Below are 14,990 nucleotides of genomic sequence, written 5' to 3'. Positions count from 1 at the left end.
AGGAAGGAAGGAAGGAAGGAAGGAAGGAAGGAAGGAAGGAAGGAAGGAAGGAAGGAAGGAAGGAAGGAAAAAAGGAAGGAAGGAGGGAGGGATGGATGGAGGGGAGGAAGAAGAAAGAAAAATGAAAGAAAAGAAAGCATACATTAAGAACCTATTATGTGCTGAGCACTATGCTAAGTGCTTTGCTAATATTGTCTCATTTGTTCCTCACAACAATCCTGAGAGGTAGGTTCCCTTATTATCCCCATTTTACAGATGAGCAAACTGAGAAAAAAACACAGGTTAAGTCCAGGGTCACAAAATTCATAAGTGTCTGAGGTCATATTTGAATTCAATTATCCCTGACTTCATGGACTGCACTACCTAAATGCCTTTAGTAAGAACTTAAAAGCTTGTTGACTGATTAACTGCCTGACTGCCTAACATTTGTGAATAGACAGTTTGAAACCAGACACCTCCAGAATCTAAAAACTTTCACAGACTTTTCTCATGTTTTCCCCCCAGTGTCTTCTCAAACAACATGGTCTTCCATATAGATAAGTTTTCAAGAAATGAAGTTTAGATACCTTACCACTTTCCCTTTAAAACTAAAATTATTTTTATAAATATGAAGTTGAAAGCAACAAATACTAAAATTTCCTCATACAAATAAGAATGAGAAAGAGAGAGACAGAGAGATAGAAGAGAGATACAGAGACAGACAGACAGACAGACAGACAGAGAGGGACAGAGACAGACCAAGACAGAGACATATATATATATATATATATATACAGAGAGAGAGAGAATAAATTAACTTAATTCTGGTAGTTCCAATTCTTGTTTGTTTACATCCCTTTTAGAACTTTATTTTTTAAATGTCTCATTGCTGTTCCTTTCCTAGTAGAAAGTTCTGCCTCATAACAAGTATAGTCAAACAAAGCAAATCTATATATTGTCCTTATTTTGGAAATGTTTGTCTTAAGTACACCTTGAGTCCATCTCCTCTCTGCATCCTCTACCAGTTTTCTGGAGTGATTGGTTATGGTATTGATGAGAGCTCTTCAGTACTTCACAGTTCTGTTTCTTTATAACATTGCAATCATTGTATACATCATTCTCCTAATTCTGTTCACTCCAGTGTGGATTAGTTAGGATCCAGTTTCCCAGGTTTCTCTGAATTCCTCTCTTTCATCATTTCTCATGGCACAAAAATATACAATTGCATTCATACACCATAATTTGCAATAATTCCCCAATTAAAAGGCATACCCCTGTCCTTTTTAGTTCTTTCCAAAAAAAAAGTGCTGCTGGGGTGGCTAGGTGGTGCAGTGAATAGAGCACCGGCTCTGGAGTCAGGAGACCTGAGTTCAAATCCTCAGACAAAAACTAGCCATGTGACCTTGGGCAAGTCACTTTAACCCCAATTGCCCTCCAAAAAGCAAAAAAAAAAAGTGCTGCTATATTTTTATGCATATAGGTTCCTTTCCATTTATTACTTTTTCTGTGAGTAACAGATAAGTATTTAATGTCCCAGAAATTACTATTAACTTACAGTCCAGAAGAATGGAAATGAAGACAGTCTTTGTCTTTTTTTCTACCATGGAAATCCAATAGTGCTTACCACAAAATTCTAAGATTTAAAATCACCAACTTCAAAGAAGATGACATAAGACACAATTCTTGGCACATAGTAAGCCTTAATAAGAGCTTATTGACTTACTGACTGTTATGATTCATCTTTCTACATCATATACAACTCCAACTCTCAATGATGCAGGATTTATGACATTTTTCAGGGCCATATACTGCCATAGCGTGTTTGGACCAAGCATAGGTGTGGAAAATATTTGGAAGGCAGATTTTTAAGGGAACAGGTAATGAAGCAATGAACCTAGGTACCTTTGAAGGAGGTAGGATAGCTCCAGGGACTTGTGTGGGGCACTGATAAATTGGGGGAGAGGTGAAGCAGGAAGATGCTAAATAGGGAGAGTGTAGCCAAGATGGAAGATTCTATATGATGAAGGTATCTGCAATAATATGCTGCCTAAGCCTCCTTCAGTACATGGTTATGGAATTTGTTCATTTTTTAAATACAGTGGAAACAACATTTAGAAAAGAAAATAATTCTATGAAAGATCAGTTTTGAAAAGCTATAAAATGCTTTGGGAAAAGAAACAGCATGTTTTTAAAAGACTATAAATTACCATAATAAAGTAAAACCCCAATCCCTGAAGTTACTGAATGTCTTCAGATTTCTCATCTCCAGCTTACACATTTGTTTTTCTTGAGCATATGTCCTATAAATAATATAACACCCAATATAAAAGCTGGCAAGAAATATGGGAAATTAAATTCTTTCCAGTTTGCTTTCTTTATCTGTCATGTGTCTTAATGTGTTTTTATTAACTGTGATAATTGCTTCTTTACAGCTAATGATAGAGTGGGACTGTTAACAATCAGCTTCCAAGGTAATTTTGTTTTAATCCTTTTCATACCCCCAAACACTTAACTCTTATGTTTATGTTTTCATACAGCTGGATGAAATGGGTTTGTTTTTCTGTCACTGAAGCTACCAAGTTCTACCTTCATTATTAGATGATAAGTTCTCTAAGGTCAGGAGCTATGTCATGTAATTCCTCTCCCATAGGGACCTTCTTTTGGCAACAGCCTTGATGTGAGTGTAAAATGGTAGCTTAAAAAATATAATGAGATCTTCATCTGCAATAACAGAGCCACAGTGTTTGGAATGAGGAAAATGATCATTCTGCTATCCTTCATCTTGACCAGACTACATCTGTGATATTGTGCTCAGTTCTAGGGGCCGCATTTCAGGGAGGACTGAGAAACTGGTAAGTGGAGTGGTCATTGATGTGAAGGGACTAGAAATATTGAAGGAATTAGGACATAGTTAACTTGGAAAAGAGATTTAAAGAAAATATTATCATTATCTTTAAGGTTTGTAAAGGGAGGTAGATTTTGTCTCAACATAAGAAAAACTAATAGTTATATCTATGTAACGATAGAATGGCCTGAACTGTTGCATGAAACAATGAATTTGAAGGCAGTGTTGGAAAGTGGAAAGACCACTGGATTTGAAGTCAGAGAATTTGAATTAAAATTTGTCTCTACCAGTTTCCTCATTCATTAAGGGCAGGAGTTGGCTGAATGGTTGCTAATGTCCAATATTTGTTGTTCAGTCATTTCTGTCATGTCTTACTCTTTGTGACCCCACTTGAGGTTTTCTTGGCAAAGATACTGAAGTGGTTTACCATTTCCTTCTCCAGTTCTCTTTGCAGATGGGAAAACCAAGGAAAACAGGGTCACACAGCTAGTAAGTGTCTAAGGGCATATTTGAACTCAAGATGATGAGTCTTCCTGACTCCAGGACCAGTACTCTATCCACTGTGCCACCTAGCTCTCTCTAACATCCAATATAGTTCTAGTAGACTCATGTTAACATTCCTGTGGGAGCTCAAGCAAACTACAAACTTCTCAGGAATATTGTATCTAGGACACTAGACTGCAAAGAGTAGACGGAATAGTTTTGTTTTTTTTTTTGTGGTTAGCTATATATAGTTGTAGTTGGCAAAAGTTTCTTTTTCTTTTATTAAGGATTCTTAATGTTTTTATCTCGTGGGCTCTTTGGGCAATCTGATGAAACTTTGTTGGATTCCTTGTTGAGCAGTGTTGTAAATATACAAAATAAAACACATAGTATTGCAAAGGAAACCAATTATGTTGAAATAAAGATCCCCACCCAAGTTCAAGGACACCTCGAAATCTATCCATGGAACTCTTGTTGTAGCGAAGCTCTGTGGATCCCAGGTTAAAGACATCTTAGGCATCTCATTTGGGGATATTCATTTGCTCAGCCCACTGGATTTTTCTTTTTGTAGCAAATACTGACAGCTGTGAATATTTTAGAAGAGCCTATTTGTTGTGCCTTAATGTACAATGCAATGATTTGGTTGCTTGGAGAAAATGGGACAAAAGTCACCAATGACCAATGATTAATAAAGACCACAAATGAGGTCATGGAAATGGAAAATGATAGAAATAAATTTTCTCATTTAAAGTCAAATAAGAGTTTAGATTGAAAATTGAAACAGAAACAAACAAAAAAAGTTCAAAGGGCAGACTTAAAATGCATGAGATTCTTTTTAAGATTGACAGTGTGTCACTGGCTAGGGTTCTGGATCATAAAAGAGCTAAAATAGCCTGTGGGATTATAAACTAAAGAGAAAATAGGTCACTTTCCCCTGCATGTGTGTGTGTGGGGGAACAAGTTACATTTGAGAGGCAGCAGAGGGCAGCAGAGAATAGCAAAACCTCATCATATATTCCCTGCAAGGGGAAAATAAAGATCCACAAGAGCCGAAGAGCCCATCCCTTGATCATCTGTTGACATTGTCCCAACCCATCACTTTCCAGTGTGTTCACCATTCACTCTTGTCACCAGTGTTTGCATTTCAAATTTTCTACCCATCTTAGGTTTTCTCAACAGTTGTGTTTGAAAATCATCCATTCTATTAAAAGCCGATTTCCCACTCCCCATCCCAATAGGATTATATACTCCCTTTTTGAAGAATAAAGTTTTCTTCGTTGTGCTTTTTCTTTCACCTTTTGATATATACTATTTGAAACTTCTTTTCCCTTAGGATATTTAACGCTTGATCTTATTTGATCCTAACTGTCGTCCCATGATATTCAATCTCTTCCTACCTGCTTGTGCTAACTTTTCTTCATGAACTCAAAATTTTCACTGACTTCTCTGGAAACAATTGATTTAAGGTTTCTTTTAAGAACCAGTGGATTCTCTCTATTTTCATTTGATCCTCTGGTTTTAATGTTCTGGGCAGCTTTCTTTCATTATCTCTTAAAACATAACATCTAGAATTTTTGTTTGGTTATGGTTTTCAAGGAGTCTGATCTCCTTCAATATCTCCTTTTTTCTTTCTAGGTCTTACTTTCTAGGTCAGTTGGAAATTTGGCTTCTCAACTCAAAGATTGGTTTAAAAATTATGCTGTTCAAGTTAAAGCATTTGTACTGGCTTAAGTGTATCTGCTTTCAACCCACCTTCCCACTCAATTGGCTAGGGCTTCTACTGCCTCTGGCCCATCCAGCTAATATTTTGATGGAAACTCCTAAACTTTGTTGAAAAGAAGAGGGGATGAGAGTTATGTTTTGAAAATGAAACAGCTGCCTACCTAGTTGATTGGTGACCCAGGGGCAGGAAGTGGAAATGTTGTGGGTTAGGATACTAATGGAACTAGGACAGCTTGCATCAAATCCTACATTCCCATACCACTAACCTCAACTGTTGTGACCCAAGTTGCTATGGAACAGACTTGGGGCAAACTGAGATAACTGCCCCCCAGATGGACTAACCTGGGACCCACCTATGGAATTTTGGGGTATTGAGTATATAAAGAGAGCACAAGGTTTCTAACTAAGCTTTTAAGAACTCAGAACTCCTCTTTAGATTTCTTATCTCCTCGTAGGCTGTTTTGCCATATTTTAGGCTGATTTTAACTAACGTTTATGGCATATGATTGAATATGAAGAAATGGTATAACAACTCTCATGCTTAGAGTGATCTTTTTCATCATCTAAGAGTAATTTCTTCCCCCTCCCTTTCTCTGGATATCTTCTTTTCCTCTATTATATTCTATCTTGTGTTGTCCTTATTTGTGTATGTCTGGCATATCTTGATGGCATATAGACTATGTCACATTTCATCTTTAATGTTGTATAGCAGGGTGAATCAAAACACAAGGCCATGAGCTGAGGATGTCCTAGGTTAACATTTTTTTTGTCCATCATTCATTCATTTATTCAATAATTAATTATTTAGTACATTATATACAAAATTATGATAATATAAATATATTTGCAATGAAGAGTAATTTTTAAAAAATGTGTGAGCACAATAATAAAAAAAACTAAAAGGGAATCAATATATTTGATTCATTAAATTTTATAAATATGATCTCTATTTCTTTGGTAATATGAATGTACTCCTCATTTCTTTATAGAGTGTCCTGCTATGTCAATATTTACATAGTAAAAATAAACAAAGTCACCAGATCTTTTCTCCTTCAATCATATGTACTTTCTTTTTTTTTTTCTGGGTTAACTTCTGAGAAGCTAGTGGTCTAGATATTAGATTTGTTTTTACTACAGTTAACCTTTGGTTTATAACCTACTGCACTGCATGAATTATAATGTCTGTTGAATTGAGTTTAATTGAATTGTTCCTTTGGAATTTGAAAAATGATTTTGATGCCATTGTTAAGTGATTTGGGTTGTTGTTGGCTGTGGTTAAAGATTTTACAAACTATTTATACCTACATAGTCCTGGGCTTTGCCTTTTAGCTCAGGAATTTAGAAGTTTAACAAGGATTAAGAAAATGGAAGGACTTTGGTTTCTTTTCCAAACTTATTAAGTCCTTGGGACTCTGAAATTAGAATGGGTTCTATGATTTATAAGGGTGGGTGTAGATGAATTCTGAAGCATCTAAACCATCTTTTTCCATGTTGTAGCAAACTGAAATCTGGCTCACTTTACACTGTCTGCACTACTGGTTTCTTATTTTTAAATGGGAGAGGGAGGAAGAATTCGCATCATACTAGACTTTTAGCTGGAAATTTGGCTTCTCAATTCAAAGGTTGGTTTGGAAGAGTTGTACAAGTTAAACAGATTGGGCTGGCTTAACCATATCTGCTTCCAAAACCAGCCTCACAGAAGAAATTTCACACTTGCAAATAAGCCCTTATTCCCCTCTTCAGGAAATCATCACTAAGTTAGTCTGAACAGTCCCACTATTTGAGAGCCAGCCTTTGAGATAAATGCCAAAATAACCAGGTAATGATTCCATCAACCTCCTGGCCTTTTGTAAATATCACTGCATGGTGAGAACTCCTCCCTGGTTGTATGGAGAAGTCTATGTGGGAAAATGATTGTAAAGATTATCACCGTATACATTGATGGAAAAGAAAACAATCCAGGATCATCTTCATTAAAGGGAGTTTCAGCTATCCCCTCCCCTTGGAAGTGAACTTACTGGTTGAGCATTACATAAGAAGTGTTGCTAGCCTACAAGCCCCCAGTGACATGCTTAGCTTTTATAATAAGCCAGTAGAGAAAATTAACTTAAAGTAAGGGCATTTAATAAAATAACAGAGTAAAAATACAGGACCTTTAGAACCAGGGATGTGCTGAGAAATGTTTAACAACTGGATCTCTGGGAAGAAAAAGCATCTGTATAATGCACTTTCGAGTTTAATCTGCATTATTAACAACTTACATCACTTTGTCAAATCTAGACAATCAATAAAACAATAAATCAAACTGTGATTTATATTGTTTGATGATTTCTGAAGTGTAAATCTTCACATTAAAAATTTAACCATCAACTCTTTTTTTAATCAAATGCTTTATTAACTTTTAGTTTACATCACGCATTTCTGCAAGATTTTGAGTTACATATTTTCTCCCCGTTTTTCCCCTACCCCCCACTCCAAAATAGCAATCCCACTGGATATCTCCTCCTCCAATCTGCTCTCTCAATATCTTCTTCCATACTCCCTCTGACTTTCCAGTGGGGCATGGTGGATATTTGTGCCCCAGTACCTGTATATCTTATTTCCCAGGGACATGTAAAATAATATTAAAAATAGCATATATAGATTTAAACAATTGATTTTAAAGCTTTGAATTCCAGATTCATTCCCTTCCTCCCTTGCCACCCACCCTTACTGAAAAGATAAGCAATTTAGTATAGGTTGTACATGTGTAGCTATGCAAATCATTTCCATAGTGGATGTATTGTAAAAGAATGACTATATTTCCCTCCCTCCTATCCTACCTCCCACTTGTTCTATTCTCTACTTTGATCCTGTCCCTTTTCAAAAGTGGGTGCTTTCAACTTCCTTCCACCTCAGTCTTCCCTCCTTTCCATCATTCCCTCTCTCATCTCCTTTGTCCCTACTCTCCTGTAGGGTGAGATACCCTATTTGGTGTGTATATCATTCCCTCTCTAAGCCAAATTCAATGAGAATAAGGTTGACCCATTCCCTTTTGCCTTCCTATTCTTCCCCTCCATGGTAACCATTTCTCCTTTCCTCTTCTATATGAGATAGTTTACCCCATTCTGTCTCTCCCCATCTCCTATCATTATATTCCTCTCTCACCTCTTAATTTCACATTTTAAGTATCATACCTTCCTATTAAATTGGTCCTGTGCCCTCTGTCTATGTATACCTGTACACATATATACACACATTCATATATGTATGCATATGCCCATATACCCTCCTATATAGACATATATATCTTTATATATATATATATATATATATATATATATATATGTATACACATACAAACACACATTTCTATTCCCTTCAACTATTCTCATACTGGGAAAAGTTTCATCAGTTACAATTATCGTTTTTCCATGTAGGGATGTAAATAGTTCAACTTTGAGAAGTTCCTTATGATTTCTTTTCCCTGTTTAGCTTCTCATGCTTCTCTTGCTTCTTGTATCTGAATGTCAGATTTTCTATTCAACTCTGGTTTTTTTCATCAAGAATGCTTGAAAATCCTCTATTCCACTGAATGAATATATTTGCACCTAAAACATGATACTCAATTTTGCTTGGTAGGTGATTCTTGGTTTTAATCCTAGCTCCTTTGACCTCTGGAATATCATATTCCAAGCTGCCAGATCCTGTGTTATCCTGATTGTGTTTCCATAATATTCAAATTGGTTCTTCCTGCCTGCTTATAATATTTTATCCTTGATCCAGGAATTCTGGAACCTGTCTATAATATTCCTAGGAATTTTCTTTTGGGTATCTTTTTCAGGAGTTGATTGGTGGATTCTTTCAACCTCTATTTTGCCCTCTGGTTCTAAAACATCAGGGAAATTTTCCTTGAGAATTTCTTGAAGGATGATTTCTAGGTATTTTTTTATCATGGCTTTCAGGTAGTCCAATAATTTTGAAATTATCTCTCCTGGATATATTTTCTAGGTCAGTGGTTTTCCCAATGAGATATTTCACATTGCCTTCTTTTTTTTGTATCTGTTTAATAGTATCTTGATTCCTCATAAAGTCACTAGCTTCTATTTGCTGCAATGTAATTCTGAAGGAATGATTCTCTTCAGTGAGATTTTGTGATTTTTTTTCCATCTGGTAAATTCGGCTTTTTAAGGCATCCTTCTCCTCATTGCCTTTTTGAGCCTCTTTTGCCATTTGAGTTAGTCTATTTTTAAGGTGTTATTTTCTTCAGTCAAGTTGTTGACTCTCATTTCATAATTTTCTTGCATCATTCTCATTTCCCTTCCTAATTTTTCCTCCACTTCTCTTATTTGGTTTTCAAAATCCTTCTTAAGGTCCTCAATGGCCTGTAACCAGCTCGCATTTTTCTTTGAAGCTTTTGGTGCAGGAGTTCTGACTTTGTTGTCTTCCTCCTGTTCCATGCTTTGATCCTTTTTGTCCCCAAAATAAGATTGTAAAGTTGGGTTGCTCTGTTTGCTTTGCCTCCCTTGTTTGCTCATGTTGCCACTCAATTACTTGACTTTTGGGTGTTTTGCCACAGTAGGACTCTGCTACCAGACAGGGGAGCTTTGTCCCAAATGCTGGGGTTTTCTCAGCTGCCAAAGGTATTAGTTGGATGCCCTCTCTGAAGCCTCCACATGCTCTGGCAAGCTGGTCACACACCCCAGGACCTCCTCCCTAGACAGTGATTCAGATCCAAGCAGGTTAAAGCAAGAGCAATTACCCCTGAAACTGGTTGGTTGGTCCCCCTACAATCTGCAGACCAAGAGTTGAAGCAACTACATGCCAGTGGCTACATGGCCACTGTGCCTCAGCTGCTTCTCACCTCAGGGGCAAAGATTGACCACAATCCTCAACTACTGCATCCCAAAGTCCACACTGCACTGACCTCTCACTTTGTCCTTAGCATCTATGTGTTGATAATTCTGGAAACCACTACAACTGCTGGTGATCTGAAGTCCCTCCAGCCCCGGGCTGGTCAGACCCACCCTGAGACTAAAACCTCTGGCTGGTGCGGTGCTGGGGTCGGCTTCCAGAGTGCTGCACTGGCCCCTTCCTGCTGGCCTGCCAGGCTGTCCTCCACAGAAGGTTAGCTTTGCTGTGTCATTTTGTGGGTTCTGTAGCTCCAAGAAGTGACTTCTTCAGAGTCACCTTTTACATGAATTGGAGGAGGTAGGAGCTAGAGCCCCACAAAAGTCCTTTTTCTACTCTGACATATTGACTCCACCCCAACAATCAACTCTTATGCACCATTTTGTATTGACTTCAGCACATCTGTGTACCTTTCCTGTAAACCTGGAGCACAACACACCCTCTCATTAATAAATATAGTATCTGTGGGAAAAGTAGGAAAAGTGGGCACAAACTTGTAGCTCATACTCATAGTATTACACATATATTAAGAACACATGTAGTTCAGATAACTCATATTCCCAGTGCAATAGGGCCTTGATGTAATTTTTTTTTCTGGTGTTCTCACACTATTCCTTCCTCATCATAGAATCTTTGGTGGGTAGATCTCTCAGATGGTTTCCCAGGTCTGCTCCTTTCTGCAATTTTACTCCCTAACAGGACAGTCTCAAATCCCTCTACTGTGATGTTCTCTGGTAGAGTTTCGGGGGTCACAATCCTCACAGTTGGTTTTTACCTTAACTCAGTTCAGTTTTGACAAACTTTCTCTCGAAGGAATGTGGTCAGTATTTTGTCAGCTAATGACAAATTACTCCTTTAATTCTGCCAGGAAAACTTGCTCACACTTCCTTTAACATATTAGCAACTTGTGCCTTTTCTTTGATTTCATCAACTCAACTGGGGGAAGGTAAGAAGTCAGTTGGTTTTCTCTTTATTATAACTCCCAATTCTAGATGCACACACACTAAGAAGGAAAGTAGTCAGAATAAGGAAGAAAAAAAATTACTGACAGGTGAACAGGTTTCCATTGTTATACTGAACACTGGATGACCTTATTATTTTCAAATGAAGAAAAGATGGGGTACAAGCTATTCCCTAGCCACCTTCATGTCATGCTTCTATGCTGCAGATCCACATCCCATCCAATTTCCCTCTGAGTGTCTCTGGGTTTCTCAGCTTCTCACTGGGTACCTTTCATCTGCCTGCCCTTCTACTTCTAGCTCCAGGAACAATAATCAATTCAACACTACCATTCCTGGGGAGGTCAATCAATTTCAGTGTAACTCTACTCACTATCTTTGTGATTCCTCTAACTAAAGCATCATTCCTTGGTCACCATTCTCCTATATGCACTATCTTTTTCCATTATAGAATGCATTCTCTTTGACAGCAGATACTTACATGCTTTTTCTATTTGTATCCACAATGCTTAGCACAGTGCCTGGCCCAAAGTGAACTTATGAAATTAAAATTAAATTATTCATTAATTCAAGCTTCAAGTCAGGGTTGGATTTGCTAACTTCTAAGGCTCCTTCCAGCCTCGAAAGTCAATGATTCTCTGAACTTGCTTAAGAATTGATTATGTGGGGGCAGCTAGGTGGCACAGTGAAGTCAATTAAGACATCTTCAACTCAACCTGTTCAAAACTGAATTTTATTATTCCTCTTTCCTTCCTGATGTATATAGATATTGTTATGACTCTTATTACTATTGAGGGCCCCACCATCCTCCCAGTCACCTAGGCTTTGAAACGTGTGTATTCCTTAGTTCCTCACTTATCTTTCTTCCCCTGTCCAATCTGTGGCCAAGGCCCATCAATTATGCCTTTGGAACATTTCTTGTATTCACCCTCTTCTCTTCTCTGATCCTGCCATCTTCCTGGTACTGCCCCCTCATCACTTCACACCCAGACTCTTGTAATAGAATTCTGGTTGGCTTCTGTAATAGTAATGGAATTTGAAGATCCCTTTGTATTGGCAGGTTAACAGGTACTTAGCACTTAGTTTCAAGTTAATTATATTAAGCCCCTGTCAAGAAACAGAAAGTATGAACCCCTGTTGCTGATGTAACAGGAAGGGACTGAACAAGGAGGAGCTAATATCATATATAAAGAAAAGCCCTAGCTGAGAGACACAGAATTTCTCTCAGCGAGCATCTGGAGGCTGGGCTGATACTGCTGGATTGAAGACTGAACTGAGAATTGAGAAGAACTGAGAAGAGAAATGAGAACTGAGAATTGAGACAGTGCTTCTTGGAGTAAGCCATGTGGAGGCTGGGAAAAGTGATTTTGAGAATGGAGCTGGAGAAAGTGATTTTGATTTTGAGAACAGAACTTGTGGTGGCAGAACTTCTTCTGAGAGCCAGCCAAACTCCTGCTGAGAGCTTCCAAGAACCAGCCAAGCTGCCGAGGACTTCCAATGGCCAGCCACAGCTACCAGAGAAATCGTGACTGTGGTGTCAGTATTTTCTCTGTCTGTTTTGGGTCTATGTTGATTTCACAGGCAGAAGGTGAATTGAGATGATAGTTCCAACCATGTGTGTGAATATTGTTGTAATTCTGCTAAGCTTGATGTGTGTAGATATTGTTATGACTCTGTTAAGTTTTCTCTTCCCAGGAACAGAGACTGTGAAGGACTTGAGGTGGACTAGACACTGTGAGCTTCAATATGGAACAGGATCTGCATGGAGGGCCAGACAAGGAACTGGGAGGTGTCTGCTTTTGAACTCAGGTGGAAGTTGGTTAGATTTGGGCAGGAGCTGGGACTATGGAAGAGGAACCATGGAAGCTGAGAGCCTGTCTCAAGTCAAGACAAAAAGACCTCTCCTTGGGTATTTATTTAATGCTGACTGATGAAATTGTAACTTACTTGTGACCTACTGGTAGATGGCCTTTCTATTTTCCACTACCCCTTAAGAGGGTACTGAGCAGTGATTGATGATATTGTAACTTGATTGTACCCTGTGGGTAGAGGACTTTGACCTCTGTATTTTGTAATTGAATTAAGGATGTATTAAATGATTGAGTTACTAAATGCATGTACTTGTTTAAAACTATGTGACCACTTTGGTGAAAACTACATGGCCATTTTAGTGATAAGTTGTTAAGTTGTGACATGGTGAATGCTGTACCTTGATTTTCTTTGAATGTTTTGTTAGTTTGTTACTGAATAAATAGAGAGTTTACTATACTGTGTAATCAGAACCTTGAAAAGCTGTTCCAGAAGCAGTCCTCTGGAAAGCTTCTCATACTTGGTTTAACAGCTTCCATGCCTCATGTCTCTCCCTATTCCAGTCATTCTCCCTATTCCACTTCACTCAGCTATCAATTTTCTTTTCCTAAATTGAAGAACTGACCATGTCATATTTCTATTCAGTAAAATCCAGTAGCTCCCTATTACTTTCAATATAAAAAAACCCTGCCTTTTAAAAACTTTCATAGCCAGATCCCTTCCTACCTTTCCAGGCTTTTATACCTTACTCTCTCTGTGTACTAAGTGATCCAGTGACACTGGCCTCTTTGCTGCTCCTCACATAAGACACTTGATCTCCCAGCTCCACACATTTTCACTGGTTATCACCCCCATGCCTTGAATTATCTCCTTCCTCATCTTCATCTCCTGTCTTCCTTTTGTTATTGTTGTTGCTGTTGTTCAGTCATTTCACTTGTGTCTTTCTCTTTGTGACCCTAGGTGAAATTTTCTTGGCTAAGAAACTGGGGTGATTTTCCATTTCCTTCTTCAGCTCATTTGACAAATGAGGAAACTGAAGTAAATAGGATTAAATGACTTGCCTAGGGTCACATAGCTAGCAAGTATCTGAGACCAGATTTGAGTTCAGCTCTTCCTGATTTTGCTGCATCACCTAGCTGCCCCCCTGCTTTCTTCTTCATGAAGACATGTCCCAGATAAAATCCAACCTTCTATGAGAAGCTTTTTCTTAATGCTGATGTCTTCCCTCTGGTGATTTTCTCCCATTTATCCAGTATATATCTAGTTTGTACAGAATTGTTCCCTCTACTGTCAGACCATGACCTCCTAGAGAGCAGGGATGATGATTATGAATATTATTGCCATTTTTCATATTCTCACCATTTAGTACAGGGTCTGGCACATAGCAGATGCTAATAAATGCTTATTGACTCAAGTCAAAAATCAGCATTGCATATAATGGAATGAATGCCAATTTCTAATCCAAGCTTTGCCACTGACTCCCTGTGAATTAGTGAACAAGTCGCTTAGCCTTGACTTTAGTTTCCTTGTCTATAAAACGAAGAGTCAGACTAAATACATTTTAAGATTATTTCTGACTCTATATGTAAAATGCTAAGAGTCTATGGAAATACTGAATAATTTGTAGAGTATTAATTTGTACTTGTGTATAATTGGTAGGAATTACAAGGAGGAAGGTGGCTAGGTGGTGCCATAGCGCATAAAGTGCCAGGTTTGGAGTCAGGAAGACTCATCTTCCTGAGTTCAAATATGGCCTCAGACACTTACTAGCTGGGTAATCCTGGGTAAGTCACTTAACCCTGTTACCCTCAGTTCCCTCAAGTATAAACAAGCCGGAGAAGGAAAATGGCAAACTACTCCAATATCTCTGCCAAGAAACCCCCAAATGGGGTCACAAAATGACTGAACAACAACAAAACAAGGAGAGTTAGGATAGACTTCCAAGTGCCCATTCAACTATAAGTTCATAGTTGTTTTAGCTATAAAGACATGATCAGAAATGACCAGGTATAGAGTCACATATCTTCAAATTTGACAACTAAAAGCAATTTTTTTTCACAAACAAGAGAGAGGGGTTTCTGCTTCCACAAAACAAAAGCTAACTAAATTCTGCAACATAATTATCTCCTTCTCAAACACTTGGGAAGAAAAATGACCTAAAGTTTAAAGGGTTAAGGTCCCAAGGGTTAAAAAATAAAGAGTTCTTGAAATAGCTCTGTTCCTTTACCTTAAAAGCAGTACAAGAAATGTGACCATTTCTGAAACTATTTTGACAAAAATAATTTCCTTAATAGGAAACTAAA

At 38.0% G+C, this 14,990-nt stretch overlaps 2 long non-coding RNA genes across 2 annotated transcripts in view; both read left to right on the top strand.

Annotated features, from left to right (window-relative positions):
* The window catches only part of LOC138156300 (uncharacterized), a 31,482-nt gene extending 18,262 nt beyond the window's left edge, over positions 1-13,220 (top strand). Inside the window, exons 2-3 of the long non-coding RNA XR_011167120.1 lie at positions 2,412-2,450; positions 12,574-13,220. This is a non-coding gene — a long non-coding RNA (uncharacterized lncRNA). The remainder of the gene's footprint in view (positions 1-2,411; positions 2,451-12,573) is intronic.
* The window catches only part of LOC138156295 (uncharacterized), a 207,004-nt gene that overhangs the window by 50,820 nt on the left and 141,194 nt on the right, over positions 1-14,990 (top strand). The gene's annotated exons all lie outside the window — the stretch shown is intronic.

Source organism: Petaurus breviceps, unplaced genomic scaffold (genome assembly GCF_028583685.1).
Source record: "Petaurus breviceps papuanus isolate PSGF00001 unplaced genomic scaffold, PetGlider_PUasm1.0 154, whole genome shotgun sequence".
NCBI lineage: Eukaryota > Metazoa > Chordata > Mammalia > Diprotodontia > Petauridae > Petaurus > Petaurus breviceps.
The sequence above is the reverse complement of the archived record's forward strand: the minus strand, read 5'-3'. Positions and strand labels throughout refer to the sequence as shown.